The 11,546-nt window shown below is 35.1% G+C and overlaps 1 protein-coding gene across 1 annotated transcript in view; it reads right to left on the reverse strand.

Annotated features, from left to right (window-relative positions):
- Positions 1-11,514, reverse strand: part of LOC141782880 (general transcription factor IIF subunit 2-like) — a 59,816-nt gene extending 48,302 nt beyond the window's left edge. The window contains exon 1 of the mRNA XM_074659711.1: positions 11,379-11,514. The gene's annotated coding sequence lies outside the window, so the exon portion shown is untranslated. The remainder of the gene's footprint in view (positions 1-11,378) is intronic.
- Between the last annotated feature and the right edge of the window lie 32 nt (positions 11,515-11,546).

Here is an 11,546-nt window from a genome sequence, read left to right on the forward strand (position 1 = left end):
TACTAAAATCAAACATTTAGATGTATTAACACACAGTTTTCTTATTTTTGTTTTATATAAATTGTGATTTATTAGAATTAAGACATTTATTTGCATGTATATACCCTTGCCTATATATGTAATTTGTCATTATTTAAAAAGTGCTATGAATATTTTAATTAAAAAGCCATTTGAACTGTTGTCTCTCTATATATTTTTTTTTAACAGAGACTGTCTGGTAGCATCACCATGTGGATCAACAGACAACCTGCACTCTTTCACAATGATACTGTCCAGTTGGTCACTATCTCCACTAACATGTTGAAGACGATCTCTAGTCAGTATCTGATATTATGATGTGTGAAACTCAGATGCTTTTTAATAAATGTTTGTCTCATATAATATCATAAATTAATCCTCAAAGTGTTGCAGTTCTGGTTCACACATGAGTCCTGGTAGTTGTAAAAAGGACTTAAATTAAGTGAGGGCTGGGATACGAGTTCGGGGATTGATTTCCTAGATCAATTTTGCAATTTATAATGTGATGATAACATTGTATATATTTGAATTTTAAACCTTAAATAATCACAAATAGAAACATAGATCACCAAACTTACAGAGCAGGAGAGTTTTTGCATGCACACTTTCCTCTCTATTTATGCCAATAACATGTGATGTTTGTTATGCTTCTTGTTAAAACTTAGGCTTCACAAATAATATTTAAAGAGCCCTCCCTGGCTTGAAGTCTCTGCTGTTATGAGGTGAGCCAGCTCAGCACTACACTCATTGTTTTTGCCTAATGAATTATGCATGTAGAGCTTGAGACCAGAGTGAATCAAGATTAGCTTTCAAGGTCATTAACATTAATCGTTGGAGAGTGACTCGCATGTAATTAGTGCACTTGAAAACTGCATCAGAAAATACAAAGAAGGAAAATGAATTATTTATGACAATATTGAATATACAAAAACAACAATATTGTGTGCCAATTACTTAATATCTACAACTGGCAAACATCTTTGTAAAATGGAGAAATCCAGATTGACTTGAATCAAAGTGGGGCTGTTTTTCATTTGCATTACTGCAATCTTACGGAAACATTTCATTTATTTTGAAGGGGTTAAATATAATATTGCAAGCTTAGTTTTGAGAAGAAGTGAACAGTAGTTTTTTAGGTTTTCTTTATCGAGTCTCTGTAGATCCTGTGGCTTTGTATAAATGAAGATCATCTCTGGAGAGACCTGGAAGAACATTATCTCAACAGGGATTATTTTAAACACAGCATCTTAATTTAGTGGAGGATAGCATCTGGAGTAACTAAACACTTACAGCTTTCTGCACCACTGCAGCTGATTTGTATGTATTGCCACCTTGTGGACAACTGCCAGAACTGGATGTGGTACTACTGTATGAATGAATGAATGAATCAATTATAGAATGAAATAGCAGTAAGAAGAAGAACATTTCTATAAAATCCATAGCCCCAACTTTTTTTTCTCTTCTATATAATGTGTTTCTTAAATAAGGTGAAATATATATATGAAAATTATAGGACAGATAAGTTGTAGTCTTGCACACAGAGCACCGTGGTTGTTTTAAAGATGTGAAAGGCAGATGATTCTAATGGGATGGATGCAATTCTGGTTGTTTACAAATCAGCTTGCCAGATGTGTCACCAAGTTTTTTCCTCAATTTTAAGATTATGGTGATAAACACTGTATACGCCAAATGTTTGTGACACAGCGGTGTCTAGGAGGCCAATGTCAGCTGTTCAATTGGTATGTTTTATCCAGCACTTTGGTCCACAGCAACAAGACTGGCCAGACTGCGTTTGTACATTTATGGTCCCAAGAAGATGAATCCTAATTCTCTTTGGGACATAATAACATTTGCTGTAGGTCCACCATCAAGGTAAAATGTCCAGTTTTTTAGTTTTACAAGAAATGGACAAAAATGCCATTCAATTTACAATTGATCTCTTTCCATTTAGATTACTCAAACACTGACCCAGAGGTGGAAGAAGTATTCAGATAACACAGTTAAGAAATACTAAATTATTACTTAAGTAAAAGTACAATAGTATTAGCATTAAGAAGTACCAAAAGTAAAGGTACTCATTATGCAGAATAGCCAATTTCAGAGTAATATATTACTGTATTATCATCATCATTATTATTATTGATGCATTAATGTGTTCATCACTTTAAGATTTAGATTACAATTTATTATTTGATTTATTATCTATTTTGTATTAATAACCTAAATCTGCAAAGCAACCAGTGACTAAAGCTGTCAAATAAATGTAGTGGATTAAAACCTACAATATTTGCCACCAAAATGTAGTGGAGTTGAAGTATAAAATAGCAGAAAATGGAAAAACTCTAGTAAAGTACATTCTTAGGCCAAAGTGTCAATTTAATGAAAATGAAATTTAATAAACACATTCATGCTCCCAAGGGGATAAACCCCTTTTTCGTTTATAATTATCTCATGGCCTCCTCTAGTACCGCTCTGTAGAACCAGTGTTCAGCTGGTAGGTCTTTGATGAAACATGCACTCTCAGCACTGCACAAAATTAGCTGAACACTGACCAAGACGTCCATGTAAAATTCTATTTGTGTTGTCCTAGATGGAAATGGTAACTGAGATGCATATTTTAATAACAATAGGCAGCAGGGAGTTGTGGCAGTTGGCACTGGTGGTCTGTGGATTTGGATAACTTCCTGTGCCCCAAATGGATCTCTCAGCAGTGTGACCAATAACAATCCAGCCATATCTGTGCAACACAAAGATTTCACTCAGAAGAAAACTCGGACCAGCCGTCAGCACATTCACATAAAGCTTAACACGCAGAAAGCTCTCGTCTACATCAAGACATCGAGACACAGCAGCCTCCAAAGTGTCCCCGCTGCTGGCCTCAGTTTATCTGCATCATTGGAACGTGTTGAAAGTGCGTGTGTGTGTGTGTGTGTGTGTGTGTGTGTGTGTGTGTGTGTGTGTGTGTGTGTGTGTGTGTGTGTGCGTGTGTGTGTGTGCGTGCGTGTGTGTGTGTGTTTGGGAGTTTATGTCAGACGATGAAGCCTAACTTCCTCTTATTACCCAAGATTGAAACTCCAGAAACGCTCTATCAGTCCTCCAGTTGAAAGACTCAGAAACCTCTTTTCATCAGGGATAAAATGAGCTTGGCACCGACTGGCTGAGGGTTTTGGCTTTCCTCTCAAGGTCATCCTCAAGTTGAGGGAGGCAGTTTTTGCCCGCAGTCTGGGTGTTTTTTTTCAGGGACCAGACTAAGGAGATAAATCAGCCACAAAATTGAATACCAGCAGACTGATTTCTGCTGAACTGTGTCCACCGATGACAAACTCTAACCTTCCAGATGCTAAAAAAAATATTATTACATTAGTGGTATCATATCATTTTGACATCTTTATCAAGTACTTGTCTCACTGAAATGATAATTTCGCCACAACCTGACATGATTTGACATTAATGCACCGTAATATAGGCTAAACATGACTCCCATTGTTATAATTTCTTCAGTAAGTGCTCACAGTGCATTGAAGGGCTGTTGCCATGGCAGCTATGAGTTGGCAGATACTCTAGTCTTTAAAATAGGACACCAAAAAGAAAAGGAGATTTTCCAGTAAACAGATATTTTGGAAAGGGCTTTAGGAGCTGGTTTACTGCTAGAATACAATTATTTTTATGTACTACTAAGACAGTCTTTTCCAGCATTATATCAGTTTGATTTTTATGCACAGAAGGTGATTTACCAGCGAAGAGAGGGAAGTAGATTTCATGGTTATTATCACACTATCTTATTTCAACTTCACAAAATCTCTTCTTTTGTCTCAGCACACTGTGAAATGTGACCCCTGCTGAATATTTAATTCATCATTTTGTTTCTAGAAGGGCTGTCAAAGTTAACGTGATAATAACACATTAAATTTGTTTTAACGCCACTAATTTCTTTAACGCATTAACCCAATCAATCTTCCGGAGGTTGTAGCAGGCTCAGTTCTAAAGGTAGAGTGAAGATACTGGCTTCATATGAAACTAGAAAACCTAATGAATCCATTGGTACCAACCAACCTATCTTGTTAGGAAGGAGGCTAAATAACGCTCCAAACTTTCGCTAAATTTTGGCGAGGAAAAACTGACATGGCCATTTTCAAAGGGGTCCCTTGACCTCTGACCTCAAGATATGTGAGTACATTTGCATAAAGCAGCATATTTGTCCACTCCCATGTTGATAAGAGTATTAAATACTTGACAAATCTCCCTTTAAGGTGCATTTTGAACAGACAAAAAAATGTGTGATTAATTTGCGATTAATCGTGATTAAATATTTTAATCGATTGACAGCTCTAGATTCTAGTTGTTGTTTAGGTGACACTGTGTTGTTGTCAGAAGAACCTTAATTCAGTAATAAACTGAAGTATCTGTCATGTTGCTAAAGAGGATGAGCACTTTGTGCTGTGGTCCATTATCCTGTCAGAAGAATCCATCAAAAAACAGAGCATATACGACTATATATATATATATATATGCAACAGTGCATGCATGTGTTGAGAATTCAATGAAATATTATTTTTTTATAGATACTGAAGTGTGGCTCCCTCAGGTGGAAAGGTTGTGTCTATGAAGTACATGTGAAAAGTTTTTGTGAGGTGTGAAGTCATCTGGCAGATTTCATGCCCAGCTGTAGAGCTACTGTATATTTCTACAACTTCCACAATGCACACAGATGCTGTTCTGTCCTACTGTACATTTCTCATATCAATAGCATATGCTTTATATTATGCTCATATTTAGAGACAACTGTCAACAAGTATAGCTTAATATTGTATATATTACATCAGTAGTTCCCAAACTTTTTCACATCAAGGATAAACTGACACAAATTAGACTACGGACCCCCATTTGATAAGATTTTTCTTTCCCGGTCCACCAGCTGATAGGATTTATCTTTTAGATGTTTTATTACAGAAAGTGTATTTATTCCATGACCAAAATAGTCATATATTCTGTCACTGTGTTACTAATGGATAGAATTATAGTGAAAATAAATGATTCCCCTTTTTGCTGGGGACCCCCTGGAGCACCTTCAAGGACCCCACTTTGAAAACCCCTGTATTAGATGTCACATAATGTATGTTATATATTGTTGATAAGATTGTATTCTTTAGTTGTGCATATGAAACTTTGAGGAAAGGATGCATCTTCCCACTCTTTCAGTATTTTGAAAATACACGGATCAACCTGATGTGGGTGCTATAATTACAGGTCTTTTTAAAACTATATAATAATTTATGGAAGGAAATACAATAATTTATATTGTTTGGACATTTGATCCAAGAAACCTGTCTGATTGCTGGAGTTACTATAATTTTGGAGTGTGGCCGGTTTAAATGATAACACAGATTTTCACATTACCTGCCATCAAATGCTAAAAGAAAGCTAGCAGCTAAATGACACTGAGTCATGTTTGTATGTGTGATTAGCAAGATATGCTTTTACAATCCTGATTTTTCCTTTAAAGACAAACCATAACATAATTTTTATATTATATATGTATATATATTTGTGAACCCTATTTTTTACAAACACATATCCTTTTCTCCTCGCAACAAGATCACTGTTGTTTAAAGTATATTTTCCAATTTCTTTACCTTTTTTTTTTAATTTGCATTTCAAGATTTTATATAGTTACAGAGTATACAACAAAATAGAATCAAAAATAATAAAAATAAGACCAAATAAAATAATAATCAACGAAACAAAGAAGAAAAAATAACTTTAATTAATTAATGAATTCAAAAAGAGGGAAAAAAATTATTAAATAAAATAACTGATCATGATTCATAGGATATATATAAACAGATAGCTGATAAAATTCACATCAGAGGATACATTATACCAGGGGTCTCCAACAAGTAGCTACCAGTAGCTCGCTAAAGGTTCAAAGAATACGTACATAAATTTGATAACTCAAAATCATTTTGTAAATTTGTTGTTTAAATTTCTCATTTCTATCCAATCAAATTCACAGACATCCCCGCAACCTTCTGACACAAACATTGTTTCTGTGGACTTGAACGTGAGTCTGTGCCATCTTAGATTCTCTCCTTCATTATTAAATACAGTATTTCCACCAGGGCTCTCAAGTTCCCCTTTCACTCATCAGTCAGGCGTGCAGATCTAAGGTTACTGCTTTCATTAATTCATTGTGCTGAATGTATGCTTGCCCGTCAATGCAATAACTATTTCATAAGCAACTATTTTTATAATAACGCAGATTTCTGTCATACATTATTATCTTGAAGGGAATCTATCTACTGTTACTGAGGAGTGTCTCACATTTATACTTCTAGACATTCACACCAATTAAGCTGTCAATTAAAGTGTCACTGATGACACACGAGACAGTCGAAGGCATGTTGCGTGAGTTTGCTGGTTGTTGTAAGGAAAGAACATGTCCTGAACATACAAGACCAAAACAAACCCTGAAAGGTTATGTGTAGGACTACACATTCCTGACTGTGTTGGTTTACATGTGACATTTACCTGGAACATAAAACAGGTGATCTGACTTTACAAAACATGTGCAAGAAAAGAAAAAAAACTGCAACCGCCTTAGTAAATCACAGCTGAAATAAACCTGTTATGCAGGGACAGCAATCTGCACAGAAATATTTCTGCACAGAAATAGGCCTGTGACTGTGACTGGATGTTTGAGTGGCTGTATTGTGCTTTTGCCCTGCCCATGAGCAATCCACATGATAGGTATGACTGTGGGAAACTGTATAAATAAAAAAGCCTGCTCTGTTCTATGGAGGACGAGACCTGACAAAAATAAATAAATAAATAAATAAATGACTTGATAAACAAATAAATATGCCATTAAATGCTCCAAAAATAAAATAAAAAATAAATGTAGACTTTAATTAATTGATCAAATGTAACATATATTGATATTTATGTTTTAATTTGCTTCTATATTTTTGTATTTATTCCCCTATCTATCTACTCTTCTATTTAATTTCCCCTTTTGTTTATTTACTTATTTTTTTAATCAACTTTTAGATTTATTTTTGACTTTATTCTTAATTTATTTTTAAATGTATTTCATTTATTTTAAATGTATGTATTTATTTCTGTATTTATTAATTTCTGTATGATTTTCCCTTTGCATTTTTCCCCCCTATACATTTTCCCAAACATAGTTACTTATGTATTAATTTCTTCATACATTTCTTTTTACATTTCTTCATGCATTTCTGCTTCATTATGCAAATGAGGGGTCTGTCATTCATCGACTATACATGCTAGCTGGCATGTATGATGCTGTCTCTCCATCTCTCTCTCTCTAACAATTAATTAATATTTATAGCTATTTTAATAATATTTTTTGTTACATTTAATAGCATATTCATTTATTCAAAGAGTCATTTATTTATTTTTGATTTTGGCAGCTTCTGTCCTCCATACTGTTCAACACCATTGCATCTTCTACTGGCTTTTAGAATTCATATTTCCTCTTTCTTCTTTCTTTGTTGAAGTTACTGTTACATAGATCAGTGCCAAGTTAGGTTTAGACTACAGTATGTGTGGGAAGAAAAACTCATGAATGAATGTGGTGGGCCTGGGTGTTTAGACATCTAGTAGCACATACTGTGATTTTCTGCTGGGAAGGCTATCCAATGAAAATAAAGCCAGCATCTATTCTGGTCTCCATTCAGAGCAGCGAGGCTCAGTGGACACAAGCCCCAGACAGAGACACAGACACCCTGCCCCGCATCACTGGGCATGGCCCTGAACTCTCCACGGCCAAAGCCTCTGTTGTTTCAATAAGTTTGGGTTGGTTTCACCACCGTCATCGCCACTTTGCTCCAACACATCTGTCTTTTTATACTTAAAACTGACTTGTACTGCCATATTTTATAACCTCTTTTCAATATAAAATCTTAATCTGACAGATGTAGTGGCCTAAAAAGTAAAATATTTTCTTCTGAAATGTACAGTAGAGGAGTTAAAGTGTAAAGCAGCAGGAAATGGAAATACTCAACTAAGTATACTGTAAGTACCTTAGAATTGTACTCCATTGCAGTATTTGAGTAACTACATATTTGCAGACTTCAAGTCAAGTCAAGTCAAGTCAATATCACAAATCTTTACCACAGCACACAACATCCTCTGTCGTTCACGACCCTGGAAGCAGATGAGAAAAAACTCAACCAAAAAAAAACTTTAACGGGGAAGAAAATGGAAGAAACCTCTGAATCTTTATAATCTAAATTCTTTATAGATCTTTTCAAACTTGACAACATAAACATCCTAAATGGGTCCTTTTGTATTTCCTGTTCCAGTGGTTGTTAACGCAGTAGCTGACAGGAAGTAAACTTGGACTAAAGCTGTTGCCCTAGCAACAGAATGGCAATGAAACGGTCTATATGAATACACAGCGGATGATAACTTTCACTCAGAACAGAACAGAGTGTTTACAAAATGAAAACAGAGTATAAATTGTTCATTATTGTTGGGGCGGCGGTACAATAGTGCTGTGTGTTTTTTTTTGTTGTTGTGGAGTGCCAGTGTGATTTAAAGCTGCTGACAGCACCAGACGCTTACACTGCACTAGGCTCCTGCTGTCTCTCGTCCTCTATCATTTGTATCGATGGATATAGCCTGTCTGCTAGCCTGACAGTTAGTCTTTACTTCTCTTCTCTCCCTTCTCGCTCCTCCGCCTTCGTCACCAAACACTGCTCTGACCTTCCTCTCTATGTTACCTCAACTCCTCCTCCTCCTCTCTCTGTTTCTAGCATCGCCCTCCCTGCTTCTCTTCTGTTCAAAAGTAGTTTTTTTTCCACCTCGTGTTTTTACTTCTGCAGATTGTTTAACCTTTTTGCAAAATTATTTTCCATTTCTGCAAATAGATCCCCTGAAATGTTACACACTGTTCCTTTAAAGACTACGGAGACCAAAATAAGGCGAGTTAGTAGCTTCAAATTTAGTAAAATATTTTCACGGGGGTGTTTTATCTTTGATGAACCAGAGCGGTTGAGTCTGTCTGCCTCTTATTGAGATACAATTCAATTTAGTGTAGTTTCGCCTACTGTAATTTAGTCATTAAATGCAGTTTTCATAACATATTTTGCTTTTTATTTTACTATAAAGCATGCATATTCATATATAAATTAAGATTATGGTGATAATGTGATGAGGATTTTGTTTGGGATTATTAAGAGAGAGAAGGGAAGAGAAAATGTTAATTGAAAACGGTTTGAATTAGAAAAAAAGGGTCTTTATAGCCAGACATGAAAAGAAAAGACCAGAACACAGAAAATAGGGATGATTGACCAGTTTAACACCAGAGTTCATCGACCTAGAGTAGCAACATTACACACCAACTAATGTGTACATTTTCTCTCAGCCTGTCACTCTCTCCTTCACACACACACACACACACACACACACATACACACACACACACACACACACACACACACACACACACACACACACACACACACACACACACACACACACACACACACACACACACACACACACACACACACACACACACACACACACCAGATAGAGAGAGAGATAGATAGATAGACAGATAGAGAGATAGAGAGAGAGGCCCCAACAGTACCTGTGTGTAGAATAATCCTTCAGTGTAGTTAACACCTGTGTCTGCGGAGAGATCTAGCAGCTCTCTGTCCACCTTTGTTTCAGAAACACTGTTGTGATGTTGATGTTTTGCTCGATCCACAACAAACGCACAGGAGGCTGGGATCTCATTGATAGGATCAATTTTTGTTTTATCTTTTCATTAATGATTGTGCTATTTCATATTTTCTGCAGGGACAAATCCCTTGATTATTAAATAACATACCTATACCTGTGAGTATACACTGTGTATTCACATCATTCACTTAAATGAAAGTACAAACAATAAAATCAATTTAAAAATATCCTAAAGTCCAGCGGTATTATCAAAAAAATATATTAAGCAACAAAAATAAAAATTCTGATTATGCAGATTGGCTCATTTCAGAGGGTTATAATATTATTATCTTCAACCGCTTGCTTTAGGTAGTTAAATATTAGAAAAAATACGTTAATAAAATATTTTTACAAAAGATATGTAATTTGGAAATTGTCTGCTGTCAGATAAATGTAGTAGAGTAAAAGAAATATGTGTATCTGGAGTGTTGTGTAGTACGAAGTAGCATAAAATGGAAATACTCAAGTAATAGTATAGTATAGTATCTAAAAATTGTGTCTACATCTATCTATCTATCTATCTATCTATCTATCTATCTATCTATCTATTTATCTATCTATCTTTCTATCTTTCTATTCAATTCAACTCATAAGAGCATCGATTACATTGCCAAAGCAAGTGTGAAATAAAAACAAAAAAATGTACATACAATAAGTAAAGATACTAGAATAAGGAAATGTGTATACAGCACTAAGTAACATTGCAGCATTGTAATAAAATATATAGATACAAATAGGTAACTTAAAAATAACAGAAAAAAATAGATTTTGCTCTTATATATAAGGTATTTACAGATAAGTAAAGTTAAATTAAAGGTCCCATATTGTAAAAAGTAAGATTTTCATGTCTTTTATATTATATAGCAGGTTTAAGTGCTTTATAAATACTGTGAAAGTATCGAAGCGCTCAATATACAGAGAAATACACACAGCCCGTATTCAGAAATTGTGCGTTTGAAACAGGCTGTCAGGGTTTCAGTCCATTTGTGATGTCACAAATATACAATCTTTAGACCATTACACGATTTTAAACGTAAACATTCTAAATGTGCCCCAGTTTATTCCTGGTTGCAGTGTATGTTAATGTCATCAGCTGACAGGAAGTACACATGGACCCAAACTGTTGCCAGGCAAGCAACGCAATTCTGTTGCAATTCCGTTGAAATGCACTAAAACGGAGCGTTTCAGACAGAGAGTAAATACAGGTATATTCAGGCCGTCAGTATAAGGAAAATAAAGTGTTTTTTTGACATTACAGTATGTAAACATGTTCTAGTAGAAACACAAAATACAAGTATGAACCTGAAAATGAGCATAATATGGGACCTTTAAGATAAAAAACAAAACAAGATTTTGCTCTTATATATAAGTAATAATATATAATATATTATTATAGTAATATATAATAATAATAAGTATATACAGATAAGTAAAGTTAAATTAAGATAAAAATTTAGACATTGCAGTTAAAAATATGTATCTATCAATCTATCAATCTATCTATCTATCTATCTATCTATCTATCTATCTATCTATCTATCTATCTATCTATCTATCTATCTATCTATCTATCTAGAGTTACATTGAAGAAGCATTACACATACTGGTATTTAAGGGAGTGTCCCCTCCTCGGCTCTTTCCGGCTCTTTCCGTCCGTGTTGACGTCAGGTTCGTCACCGCCTCTCCTCTCCTCGGCTCTTTCCGGCTCTTTCCGTCCGTGTTGATGTCGGGTTCGTCCCCGCCTCTCCTCCCAGACTGCTTTATGTCTGGCA

This window comes from Sebastes fasciatus, chromosome 14, assembly GCF_043250625.1.
Source record: "Sebastes fasciatus isolate fSebFas1 chromosome 14, fSebFas1.pri, whole genome shotgun sequence".
Classification (NCBI taxonomy): Eukaryota; Metazoa; Chordata; class Actinopteri; order Perciformes; family Sebastidae; genus Sebastes; species Sebastes fasciatus.